We start from the raw sequence: 14,042 nt of genomic DNA on the forward strand, positions 1-14,042 counted from the left end.
AACACGGGCACTGACTGCAGCGTGGAAGGCGTTCATTGCGTTAATCCAGGCAGGGTTCGTTCGCTTTTGTCACCAGACAAAAGAGCTGACTTGACTCTGAAACAGTGGAGTAACTCCACCCCCCCCCCCGAACCTCCCCACCTCCACCCTCCAAAAATGATACCCATGCTCTGAAATATAATCCTCTGGCAATAAAGAACAACATTCAAAATGAGGACTCGATAGAGACACATCGGAAATCACTACCAGGTGTCCATCAATTGTTCGTGTGAAGCACTAAAGTTAAATCAACTCCCTCCATATCTTCAACTTTTTCTGTGTCCAAGCTTACGTGATCTTTTTCGGCACTTTAGGCTTAATTTACTACCCACCCGTGAAGTCTTCGGCCAAATGAGGCAACTAGGAGATCGACCAAACACCTGCCGCTTTTGTCACAACAACCAACAGGTAGAAACATGACACCATATTGTGATGAATTGTGAAGCCTTGGCAGAAATGAGATGCAAATACACCGAGTGTCTATCTCGAATTACTATTAGGCTCACTTCAGAAGAGCGTTGGAACTCCATTTGCTAGGCGGGGAAAAAAAATCCGTGATTTTTGCAGTCCTGCAATTTTGGATTGAACTATCGAAATCCAAGGGCTTCTCGGGAGCTCCCGAACTATTGGGACATCACGTTCTCTGCTGTGCAAGTTGACTATGATACCAGAAGTTATTTATAACGCGCTTAATACCCAGAGGTTTCTAAGCGTGGACATGGGGATCGAACCTGTGGTGCTCCGTGTCGTCGTGCTTGAAAGGCGAGCACGTTGCCCCTGAGCTATCCTCCCAAGACTAATGAACTTTGTGAATGAAATTGTACTCTTTTTTTTCCTTTTCTTCTTTCTTTTCTCCTTGATGAGCGATGATTTTTTAATGAAAAAGTTTGTAATAAACTGAACTCATTTCATTAAATTTGTGTTCAAAAGAGCTGACTTGCAAAGGTGACTCGCTGTGCGATCAAACCGAGGCTCATCCAGGCCCAATCATGGGCGGAGACTGGTTGCCGTGGTAACCATGCGGAAGTAACACAGTCAACACATGAGGCTGTCCTCAAAGGTGGCCTGGCACCAGCTCACCTGTACCTCGAGACCCACCCACTGCTGTCTCACTATAAAACATACTTCGAAATACTGGATACATTCAGAGCCTCATAAGAGATAGGAACCGAAATCTTTAAATTAAAATAAAACTTTTAAAAACAATACTTTTATCTAAGGATGAAGCATGCCATACATTCTAGTAGACGCCCCCTTTTGAATGCAGGGGAGTGTCAGGAACTAAGCGCCGTCTTATATATCTTGGGGCACAGAGAGTCAAGCTACTGACCAACATGTACCGAATGCTCCCTGTGCATATTGTGTGACAGCAGTCCTGGGTAATTCTTAAGGTCATGCTGCAAACACAAGCACACACCTGCTCATCGGGCTCGAAAAAAAGCAGACGGGCAGGTTGCAAACGAGGCTGGCAGCTTAAATGCACACATGTATTTACATTTTTAGAAATGCCAACCCATGCACAAACCCATTTGCATAAAGCTTTTTAAAACGGATTTCCTGCCTTCTGAATGCTTTTCCCAGTAGTCCAGGTGCTGCTTGGCACTCTAGAGCAGGGCTCAGCAACCTTTGGCTCCCCAGATGTTTTGGACTACAATTCTCATCAGCCGAATTACCATAGCCATCAGCCCTGTTCCCTGGGGCAGGTGGAGCAGGCGGCTGTCCGGGGAGCAGAGCTTAAATAGCTCATGGGGGCTGGATGGGCGCAGGAAGAGGCCCACCCAGACAGCTGCATAACGATAAGAACTGAACATGGGGACATTTCTATTCTGAAGGCCAGCACAAAGCATCAGTTAGCTGACCAAATCTATGCATTCTTCCAGGAGAATTAACATGCTACACAGAATTTTTTTAAAACTATGGGCCTCATCACGAGTTGGGCGGTATTAGCCCTACCGCCAACCCCCCCCGGCGCTATTAGCGCCGGATCACGGGTTTGGCGGAGCGGTTAGTGCCCATTCCCCATTGGGCCCATTCCAGAATTCCTCATGGGAAATGTTGCGCTATTACCGCCGGCGGATTTCCCGCTGGCAGTGTTAGCACCGAACATCAGCAAATTTGCAGCAGATTTCCTCCCAGCTCAGAGCTGGGGGAAATCCGCCAAAGCCATGATCTGGCGGACCCTTAAATGCGGCGGTAATAGCGCTACTGCCACATTTAAGGGTTACCGCCAGACTCGTGATGAGGCCCTATGTTCTTTTTTTCATGTCTTTATTTGACATACCAAAATGTTTTTTATATATTACTTTTTAGTTACATATGGCTCATGCCTGAGAAAGTTAACTATCATTTTTTTGGTCTAGTGGCTGCTTTGGGACATGGAATAAATGGATCTGCTCAGCATCAAAGGACTTTTCATTTTCTTAACCTGACAACCACTGCCAGATGGCTCTTCGGTGCAACTTGGCACCTTGATTAGGAAAGCAGGGTTCATTGTGTCACTGTGCAGATAGTAGTACGCGGCATATCAATGCAGTGATGTGTGCAGCAATGACCTGTGCGCTGCATAAAGTCACCACCCTGTATGCTAAGGCGTCTATGTGCTGCTCCTCTATGTAACATCACATACGACTGTTTTTTTCTGATGTGCCCCATGTCCATACAAAACTACACTGGAAATGTTTGTGTATGTAGCGCTAACGACTATCATAATGCCCCTGCTCTTAAACACATACAGAAATCAAAGAAGATGCCTCAAATTGTAGGCAAAACACTTTCTACACTGCCACACAATGATTTTCAGTAGCTGCAGGTCAGCACTAATAAGAGATGCTAATGTCAGCTCTGTTAGATAAAGCATGGGCATTGTCTTTTTTGCATAAATAATCCCGGGGGCCTCCGTAATGGTGAGGAAGTAGTGACCGAGGAACTGTGGACACTATACCACGTATCATAAGCCGGTTTTGTTTAAAAACGTGTCATCAGCTATTACTGGTCAGGCTAACGTTTGTTAAAAAGTACAATCCTTTCTGTACAGTTTTCTCTCTTTTTTGGGTGTCTGTTTTAGGGTATCCGTTCTGATCTATAGATATAATTCCATACAGAAGTTTCTGTCTTGGGGGCAGGGCATGCTCAGACTGAGACCCAGCCCCTTCTCATCTACAATTCTCCAGAAACAAGAAGCAAAAGAGCCCTTTATCTCATTTGAGTGGCTGATGTTGCAGCCCTTTTATCCTCACATCCAAAGACTTAGGCTGTCCGAATGAGTATGTATGGTTACAAACATTTTAATGTTAGGGTCAGTGTTGTGAACAGTAATGTGAGCACCAAGGCATGTGTCTGTTACGTATTTACTGATTCACACATACAACCCTTTTTTTTTTTTAAACTTCTTTTTATTATTTTCACCGTAATACATACAAATGAACTGTGAACCAATTCAAACAACCCCCTCCCCACCCATTCCACAGCATCCTCCGGACCCCCCCATTCGTCCTTTTCCCACCCCTTAACCATATATATCCAACAGTTTGAGTCTTTGAGGACACCATTGTTCCCTAAATTCCCCTCTCAAATAGGCTAGCGTTTCTCCCCACTCCGCTGAGAAGTTCTCCAACTTATTATTGACTGCATACGCAGCCCTTTCCATCGAGACAATGTCCCACATTTTCCTCAGCCAATCTTGTTCTGTCGGGATCGAGGGAGACTTCCACCTCTGTGCGATGAGGGCCATTGCCGCCAATGTAGAGATCACTCTCGCTTTAGGATGACCTTGCCCCCCCACTTCCTCCTGACCACCCCTACCTGAAAGTATCTCCCGGGGATCATAGCGATCGCCCGCCCCCAGATACTGGGAGTGGACCCGTGCAAGATCATTCCAGAACGGCTGGAGCTTCGGACAATCCCATCATATGTGTGCCGCAGTACCTCCCCCCACACCTTCTCCAGCACTCCCCTGAAGTAGCCGGATAGATATCGTGCAAGCGGGCCAGGGTGTAATGCCAACCGTATATATACTTATGGCATGCCTCTTGTAGCTGCACTGCTTTTGCCAGTTTCGGGATCTGTCTCCACAACCTCTCCCATCCCTCAAGCCCTAAACTGACACCTGATTGTTGTTCCCAGGTCTTCATATACGCCCAAGAAGGGTGCGAGCAGGTGAGCTCTAGCTGCCTATAAAGGTCGGATATTAACCCCTTAGATCCATCGTGAGTAAGAAGGAACCTTTCGAATTGAGTCAGATCCCGGGTCGCAGCCTTTCTTATCTCTGTAGACATGACCCAGTGCCTGATATGCAAATATCTGTGTCCCTCCCGCTCTCCTATCCCGAATTCCCACTTACATTCCTCGAACGTTTTAATTCCTGTCCCACTGAACATGTCCCTCAGGGTGCTACAACCCCCAGACTGCCAGTTCCAAAACGCCCCTTCCTCTAGTCCTGGGGTAAAGTCACCATTTTTAAAGATCGGGGTAAACGGAGAGGGGAGGGTCGCGATTCCTCTCCTAACCACTGCCCTATCCCAATTATCCACTACACCCTTCGTGATTGCGCTTAAGTAAAGGTGGGGTGGTCTCAATCTTCGTGGGAGCCACAAAACCTCTCCTAAATGGCGCCGAGTAACAGCTCTGTCCATTTTTACCCAGTGTTTGAGATATTCCGCCGAGAACCACTCCCTGATGACTCTGAGCTGCGCGGCCTCGTAATAGCGAAGAAAATTGGGGAAAGCCAGCCCCCCTCCCCCTAGAGGCCGTTAGTAAGTGTTTGGACAGGCGCGGCCTCTGGCCCTCCCAGACAAAGTCCTTGACCGCCCGATCCAGTTTTATAAAGAAGGTTTCTGGGACCGGTAAGGGAATAGCCTGGAACAAATATAAAATACGGGGAAGAGTAACCATTTTTAGAACCGCCCCCCTCCCTAGCCAGGAAATCTTCCGGGCCCTCCCATTTCCTCAAATCCTTTTTCATTGCTCCTAATATGGGCTCATAGTTTGCCCCAACCCAGCCCGATAACGAGGGCGTTATCCTAACCCCCAAGTAACGAAGCCCAGCCGGACTCCACTTAAACGGAGAGAGTGCTCTTGTCTCTTCCGCTTCCCCCTCCCCCAAAGACAAGTTCAATAGTTCGGACTTCTGCTGGTTGACGCGCAGCCCAGACACCTCCCCAAATTTGGCAAGTAGTTCTATGATGGCCTTAATGGACCCCTTAGGATTTGTTAACGAGAGTAACATATCGTCCGCAAATGCTGCTACCTTATGCTGGGCCCCCCCGAATGGTATCCCTCTAATGTCGTCCGCCTCTCTTATTGCCTGGAGAAGCGGTTCCAGATATATTGCATAAAGCAACGGGGAGAGGGGACACCCCTGTTTTGTCCCCCGCCGTAACCGAAATGACCTAGACATCTCACCATTCACCAAGATTCGCGAGGTGGGATTTCTATAGTTGGCAGTGACCAAATCTATAAACCCCGACCCTAGGCCCATTCTCACCATCACCTGGAATAGAAACAACCACTCCACCTGATCGAACGCTTTTTCTGCGTCAAGCGCCAATAGGATCGCCGGAGTGTTCGTTTTACAGGATTTCTCCACCAGATGGGCCACCCTCCTGATGTTATCGGAAGTTTGTCTTCCCAGCACGAATCCTGCCTGGTCCTGGTGAATAAGGGAAGGCAAATGCTTTTCCAGGCGCCTCGCTAATATGTTAGTGAAAATTTTGGCCTCAGTGTTGATAAGAGCGATCGGGCGGTAGGAGGTGCAGTCCTCCGGGTCTTGCCCCACTTTATGGATAAGAGAGATTTTGGACTCCTCCATAGTGGGGGTGATCCCACCTTCACCGCAAAATGTGTTGAATAGTTCTGTTAAATGAGGAACCAGCTGGGGAGAATACATTTTATAGAAGGAGGCTGGGAAGCCATCGGGCCCGGGGGCCTTATTGAGCGGAAGGAACGCGATAACGGAGCGCACTTCGTCCTCGGAAATGGGACGGCCCAGCTCTTCACCCTCTTCCTCGGATAGGCGTGGGAGGAGCATGTTCTCCAGGAACTCTTTCTGCGGCTGAGGATGTGGGGCCTGCGACGAGTACAGTGCCTCATAAAACCCCACTAGCCTCTCCCGTATCTCCTCAGCCCTCGTGAGCCTCCTACCTTCAGCATCTTTGATTGCCGAAATAACCTTCTGCTCCTTCTGCCCCCTCAGAAGGCGGGCTAAAGGGAGCCCGCTTTGTTAGCCTTGCCGTAGAATCCTTGCCACACTCTCAACATAGCGTCTTCCGCTGCTTTAGTCCTTAGGATCCCCAACTGTCCCTCCACCAGCCTATACTCCTTATAGGTCTTTCTCGTGGGGTTTTCCTGAACCCGTGCTCTGGCCTCCTCGACCTCCCTTTCCAATTGAGTCTCCAACCCCCTCAACTGCCTGTTTCTCTCCACCTTCATAGCGATGAGCTCCCCCCTTAAGGTCGCCTTGAAGGCGTCCCACCTCGTACTCTGACTGGTATCCGAACCCTTGTTTCTCACAAAGAAATCCTGGATCCTGTCCCTTATCTCCTCCCTCAACACGTGATCCCTCAAGAGTTCCCCCGGAAACTTCCAACTCCAGACCCCCGGCTGTCGTCCCCCGAGATGCATGGTCATCTGCACTACCTTATGGTCAGCTATCCCCAATGGGCCCACCTCCACGGCCTCCACTTTACCCAACAAACTGGCAGATACCCAAATGTAATCAATACGTGGCTGGGTTTTGTGGACGTCAGACAGGAAGGTAAACCCCTCCTCTCCCCCCCTGAGAGCTCGCCAAACATCTCTTAACCCGGCCTCCTCCCATCTCTCCTTTAATTGGGGAGACGCCACCGTGCCACCTCCCACATTTTCCCGCCACGACCTGTCCCGCCCTCTATCCCAAGCAAGGTTGAAGTCTCCCATCAATATCACTTGCCCTCTCGCGAAGTCCTCCAGGGTACTCAAAGTTTCCCGCAGGAATGGATCCTGACCTGCATTGGGGCCGTACACTGAAGCGATGGTATAACACACGCCCTGTATGTCCCCCCTAACCATAATATACCTCCCGTCCCTGTCCCTAAGGATATCCTGGGGTCTAAAGTTGATGCCTCTCCTGAAGGCCAGGGCCACCCCCCCTTTTTTTGTTGGGCCTGATGCAAACAATAGTTGCGGAAAGTCTTTCAAACGCACGCGGCCCTGGTCTTGTCGGCGCAGGTGGGTCTCCTGCAATGCCAACACATCTGGTTTATGGGTTCTGGTAAATTGCTCCAATTTTTTCCGTTTGAGGGGGGAGTTCAGCCCCCTCACGTTTTGTGTTAGCCACCTGAAAGCCCTGGAAAGGTCTCTGGCCCCTTCCTCCACTCGGCGCTCGCCCTATCTGGAAAGCGCCCGTCAGCCCTCCTCTCCACTTCTCCCGCAAAGGGCACAGGAGACTGCCCTCCCCTTCTCCCCTCCTCATCCCTGCCCTGCTGTACTCCCAAGCTCGTCCCTGCTCAAAGAACGCTGTGGTTACCTCTCCACCTCCCCCCCCACCCTGCAACCCCAACTTAGGGTGAGTACGTCCCCTCCCACCTCCCCCCTCCATCACCTCCCCAACCTTCACGGACAGTTCTGCCCTTATTCGTCCCGAGATGGTCTGATTACCACTAATTGCCTCCACCCCCCTTTCCTTTGAAACCTTACAAGGCCCACCACCCCTATCACTCCTATCGTTCAGGACCCCCCCTGCGCGCCCCCCTCCACTTCCCCGGTCATCCCTGAGAGACGTGACTGAGCTCCTTTCTGAGGTCGTTTTCTTTTTTCCCCCACTGTAGACCATTTCCAAGGCTTCGACCCAGGCCTGGGGTCGCCTGCATGAGGGGAACCCCGGTCGGGGATACTCTCCAGGTCGACCTGCAGAAGCTCGGCTCCTTCCTGTACCGTTGTAATGCGCTTTAACATTCCCTCCCATTCAAACACAAGGACGAACGGAAAGGTCCAATTGTATCTAATGTCTTTATCGCCGAGTACCTTCAGGATGGGTCCCATCAGTTTCCTTTTCACTAATGTGCTGTTCGCCAAATCCTGATAAAGCGCTATCTGCCGGCCCTGGTATGTTATCGGTTTTCTCTGGCGCGCTTTCCGAAGGACTGCCTCTTTCTGGGCGTACCTGGCAAAGGCCGCCACGACATCCCTTGGCCTTGGCGCTGTCCCTTTCGGAGCCCTCCCCACCCTGTAAACCCGGTCGAGCTCGACCTGTTCCGGGGAGTCTATACCTAGAATGTCCGCAAAGATAGCCTGGGTCACTCCTTTTAGGTCCTTGTCTGCAACCGATTCCGGCAACAGCTTCACCCTTATGTTAATCCTACGAGACCTATTTTCCAAATCTTCAACCTGTGCCTCCAGGTTCCGAGTGGCGACATCTAGTCTTTCGATAGCCTCACTATTGGCGGTGGTAGCTTTATCAACATCCTGTAAACCTTTCTCCAGCAGATCGGTTCTTTCACCCAACTGTCCCATTTCTTGCTGGATCTCTCCTAGAGCCTCATTCAAATCCGCTCTCATGAGCTGAAATTGGTCCTGGAACGTTCTAGTGAGGTTGGTCTGCAAATTGTGTATCTCGCCCAAAAAGTCTTGTTTTGACATCAGAGCGGACGCCCACTCAGCCTCCGATTGAGTGGGGACCACTGTCCCTTCCTGGTCATTTTTCGTTCCTTCTCCAGTGTCCTGTGGGGCCCATAAAGAGCGAAGGGAGCCGGACATCTCGCTCGTGCCCTGGGGGACACGTCCACTTTTACCCTTCGCTTTTGTAGTCATGCCTCCTGCACCCACTCTTCTGTCTCCTTGGCCCCTGTCTCTGGATGCGCCTGCGGAAGGCCCCCACCCTAGGGGTCGGGCCTCTTGTATCCCGGCGGTTCCTTTTCCCACTAGGGTTACCCTCTAGACTTCACTGCCCCCCCGGGGTCCACTGCCCGAGCCATTCCACTCCAGGTCTGGCCTCTCAGGTGGTCAAAAACAAGCTGCCTGCTTCCAGTATTCCGAGTGTCTCCGTATCTCTATGCAACTTACTGTTTGAATTCTGAGGGGCTCTCCCCCTACAAAGCCAGCCCAGCACTCGGGCCCGCCAGAACACCCCCGAGGGTGACTCCCTCCCCTGCGGGGTAGCACCACCTGCTTTCCACCCCCTCCCCCGGGGGAGCCGTAAATGGCCTCACTCACCGCCCTCTGCTAGCTTTTTCCTTCCCTTCCTCAGCGCCGCCAGATCCGGGGACAGTTCTTTCCCAAACAGCCGGGGGCTGGGCCCAGGCCCCCACTCCACAGAATTCTCACCGAGGTCCCCCGAGAATCCGCAGGGAATGGCGTGCGGGACCGATAGCCCCTCCGCCAGCAGGGCCGGCCTGCGGGATCCGCTTCGCCGTCCCCCGAGGCCCCGGTCAGGGACAGTGCAGTGACACAGCACCAGCTCCTCCACGGCCTCTCTGCGGCTCCCGCGATCGTGCTCCTCAGCCGCAGGCAATCCTATCGGGCTTGCCGCTTCCACAGGGGGGGCAGCCCCCCGCAAGTCTCACGCCGGGGAGGGGGCCGCCCCGACAGCTCCTCCTCTGCTGCCGGGATTCGAATTTCGGGAGTTCGCTTCTCTCCCCGTGATCGGGCCCGGGGAGTCGCGAGCACCCGCGGCCGCCGGCCGCCTCTCTTCGATCCGCTGATGACGGCCCGCCGGCACTCGCCACCTCCAGCTCTCCCAGTCTCTCACACGGGGGGCCCTTTCAGTGTAGCTTATCCCGCTGGCGGGGTGGTGGGCACCTCTTTGCCTTCGGGGTACGGGAGCTCGGTCAGTGCGGTCACTCTAAGCCGTCTTGGAAGTCACATACAATCCTTTTATCACTGACTTGTTTATCAATTATAGAGAAATCTCATCATTGGTATGTTCCTGAAATGCTGTGATTTAATGCAGAGCAGACAGGAACACTCATTGGTGCTATTAGTCCCCTTTCCCTGTCTCATAGGGGTATTTTGAGAGAGTTCAATAGGAGTGTACCAGACTGACCACTTTGAAAAGATAACCTTCTATCAGAAAATAATGAATGTGGTTAGTCTAGTGTTACCCGAATGCGAAATACAAGTTAGGTGGTACGAACAGAATGCATGCAACATAGGACCAGTGGATAGTGGGCCCTCAGACCACGGTAGGCTGTTCACACCACAGTGTGCCAGTACAGGCAGTTTGAAACTGCATTCAGTCACGCAAGGCCTTCCCTAAAAGCAGGTGCCAGAAGAACCATTTACTTTGGCAGCAACAGCTGTATTTTCACATTAGATATCTTCTGTAAAGTACTTGAATTACAATGTAATGAAACCAGCTTCATTTGTTTAGCAGCGATTAATTTATATTAACGAGGGTTTTGTTGTGTGACACAGAGGTGCAGTTTGGGAGTAATTTGTGCCAGTCCGTGGGGCGCATTTAAGTGTTTCGCCCTGGGCACCAACTTGGCTAGAAACTGCCTTGGTAGCCATCATAATCAATGATATGAGGACCTGGGAGTTGAAGTCCAAAACCACTGGAGAGCCACAGGTTACAGACCCCCGCTCTAGGCCATTATGAGTGGCCACTGATACATCTTCTGACATCATTGAAAAGCAGATGACACCAGAAACACTGGTTTCTTGTTGTGCCTAGACACACTTGTGTACAGACGCATTATAAATGCAATCTCATGCCAACACGCATCTGAGCAGCATCTGCAAAAAGACCTTTGATGGCCCCATTCGTGATGCCAGGCGAGGTGCGGCAACTTAACTACGATGAGACAGATACCCTTCCTGTGGTATAACTTACACCAAAATGTGCATCCGAAGCGCTGGTGTGAGACCGCGCCACTTCAATACCGCCTCAGTGGCTTTGTCCTCCTAGCGGTGATACAATCTAGTTATACCTGGTCTAAATGCTGATGTAAGGGCAAGAAGACCTGTAACTGAAGATAATTCCTGAATGGAGACCGCTCTTAGCTTAGCGAACCCTTCCAGTGGGCTAAACTACCACAAATACATGCTTCCTGGCCTCTCCAAAGGATCCGTTGCAGGGCCTTATGCATAAACAGAGCCTGTGCTGCTGCAAATACATGATTCATGGTCTGGGCACAAAGGCTGCGCTAACCAGCACATGGTCTATAAGGTTAAATCCTAGCCAATGACAAAGGTGGGGATCCATCCACGAAGCCCATCTTACAATCAAAAGTATCCAGTATGGTGGCCAAGGACACTGAGGCTTTCCGGTGTTGTCTGCCTGGTTCTCCAGGTCAAAGGATCTAAATATTCCTGGAAAGTGCCCCCTCTATTCCCTGGATGGAACACCCAAACTGGCGGCATGACATTTTGTTTTTTGCTTGGATTACCTGCTGTTTGCTACCATGATATCTCTAGTGTCCCGCTTTTGACGTTACTTACCAGCAGGAGTTGCTGCAACTGTTGGGCGATCTGCCATTTGAACCGCACTCCTCACTTGAAACTGAAGGCGGGCAATGCTAAAACGGCGCTCCAGTGGTGCATCTGCGCCATGCGCAAGGCGTGTCGCCGTCTTCTGGCTTGTCAGCTGAAGGTATGGCGACTGAAGCACTAGCCATCTCAGAGTACCACTCTCAAAGCCAACAATAACGGTAAGCTGCAAGATTCGAATACGATTGATCGCTGCCTCGGATCAGGGAAGACACGTAACCATTCATCTGCAACTAAAATTGCTGCCTCTGCTGAAGGTGGGGGAGCACCTAAAATGACTTACTTTTTTGCCCCCACGTCAGACTCACGAAGGGACTATTAAATTGAGACCAATCCCGTAGATCAGCTATTGACTTCCCTAGCTTGCTTGTGGAGTAAAAAGACCTGCTCCATCGCAGGACAGCTTGACTGTTTGGCGCAGCCACCTTCATCTAACACTGCCTCATCAAATTGCCCCAACGGTGGTTGATGTCAGGAGTCTGCCATCGATTCTGTAGGCCAGGGTGACAACCTCATTGCTGTTCCATCTTCCATTGGTACCATGTGGTCAACAAGCACCTATTTCTTCTAAGGATGGGGCGACAACTGAACTCCTCCATACTACTGTTACCGGTACCGTTCTTCAACCTGACTCGCTCCTTGTCGCCTCGTGCCTACGCAGGATGCTGACATACATCTTAGTGAAGCAAGCCTACTTTCCAAGAATCTGCTGACCCCCCCACCCCCTTCCTCCCCATGCAGAATTCCACTGGCCCTAGTAGTCTTGACCCAGATGATGACGTTCCATCTGCACCTGCCACTGACCTAATCTGTATCACTCCTTCTCAATTCTCGGCCTTAGTCCTACTTCTAATGCCATTGGCCAGAATAGATGAGCACCTCTCCAAAACCTCTGCATCTCAGACAGACATGCTTAATGCTATTCTTTAGAAACTGTCTCCTCTATCTATCTGTGTATTTCTAGAGCGCCAAAGCTCATAGGCATGGAGGCGCTACATGAAGACAGTGACAACAAGGCACAAAAAAAAGTAACACAGAACCAAGTAGGGAAGAAGGATAGTCTTCGGACCTTCCTAGGTGAACAATCTAGTTTTCAGGAATTTAATGAAGACGAGGTAGTCCTCTTCTTTTCATAGAGACTCTGGAAGCTCATTCCAAGCCTGTGCGCTCAAAATGTGGAATGAGCGACCATTTCCCCGGTTTCTCTTGAACCAGTGGATTCTTTAGCTACAAGCACCAGACCTGTTACTAATGTGGCATGTAACATTTCATATTCTATCCCAGCTGACTCTCCATAACATCTGGACAGGCAACAAAGTGCCCTCCTCTCCTAGAAGATGGACAAAATACGCAGCACTATGTCCTGTGAGGTGGATCCTTCTAGAATGACCTCAGCCAATACTGGCGCAAGCCCTACAGCTATTGACCTCTCGCTTGTAGTGGTTACCCTAACACCTAAGCATGCCGAATATATACTAGGAACGCCTCTGTGGCCAATAGATGATCCTGGCAGGGCAAACTTGCCAGGAGACTCAAAAGGAAAAAACGGCGGGGCAGGGCACTGGGTGCAAGGTCAGTTACGTGTCAAGAGAATGAGGATAGCCAGCAACATCAGGGCCTCAGATATCCCCACTGGTCACACCACGGCTGCAACACCACAGTCCAAGCCTCTGAAAAGTAAAAGGATCTCCAGGAAAGAGCCGACCCTCAGACAAATGGAAACAAATCATATTGGTTTAGCACTGGGCACTTCCAGTCTAAGAAATGCGGTCATCACTGCTTCCAACTACAAGAGTGAAGACATTGGGAAATGTTTATCGAGTCCACCTGCCAATTGGAATAGCAGGCCGCCCACGGATAGGTTGGCAAGTACCAACACCGATGTGGACTTGAACACTTCCACTCTTGAAGCCATTGCACCTCTGTATTTGAATGTAGCAGATCGGAGTTCGATCTTGGCTCAAAACAAAGTGTCTGTAAAACTTGGAACTGTTACATTCCATATCCCCAGCTGCTCAGACTGCCGACGCAATAGAGCGTGTTTCAAGGGCAGGCCTGCTGTGTCTTCTTATCCTGCGTCCCTCGAGACCCTGGCCTGTGACTATGGAGTGGATTCACTACATGCCGTTAGTGATGACCAGGTTGCTTTGCAATTGGATCAAGATGGATAGTCTCAGGAGGATAGCTCAGCAGCAACGTGCTCGCTTTGGAAGCAAGACGACACGGAGCAACACAGGTTCAATCCCCGGGTCCGCACTTAGAAACCTCTGGGTATTCAGCACGTTATAGGTAACCTGTCATATCAAGGTGCAACCTGTAAAGGCTTAAAAGGGGGGTTGGCCACTGTACACCCTCACCGAGCTATGAAGATGCAAAATAGATAGGAATGGGGAATAATATCTTAATCACCCTTTAGTCCTTTATATCTTCCATTAAGTGCTCCTGCTGAGAAATATTACATCTAAGGATATTGAGACCGTGGAACTACTGGAAGATACCAAGTTACTTCTAGGAAAAATGTCTGCAAAGACTTGATTATGGAG

At 50.5% G+C, this 14,042-nt stretch overlaps 1 protein-coding gene across 2 annotated transcripts in view; it reads right to left on the reverse strand.

The window, feature by feature from the left end:
- SNX22 (sorting nexin 22) overlaps positions 1-14,042 on the reverse strand; it is a 215,519-nt gene that overhangs the window by 109,199 nt on the left and 92,278 nt on the right. The gene's annotated exons all lie outside the window — the stretch shown is intronic.

This window comes from Ambystoma mexicanum, chromosome 11 (assembly GCF_040938575.1).
Source record: "Ambystoma mexicanum isolate Mex_15411 chromosome 11, UKY_AmexF1_1, whole genome shotgun sequence".
NCBI lineage: Eukaryota > Metazoa > Chordata > Amphibia > Caudata > Ambystomatidae > Ambystoma > Ambystoma mexicanum.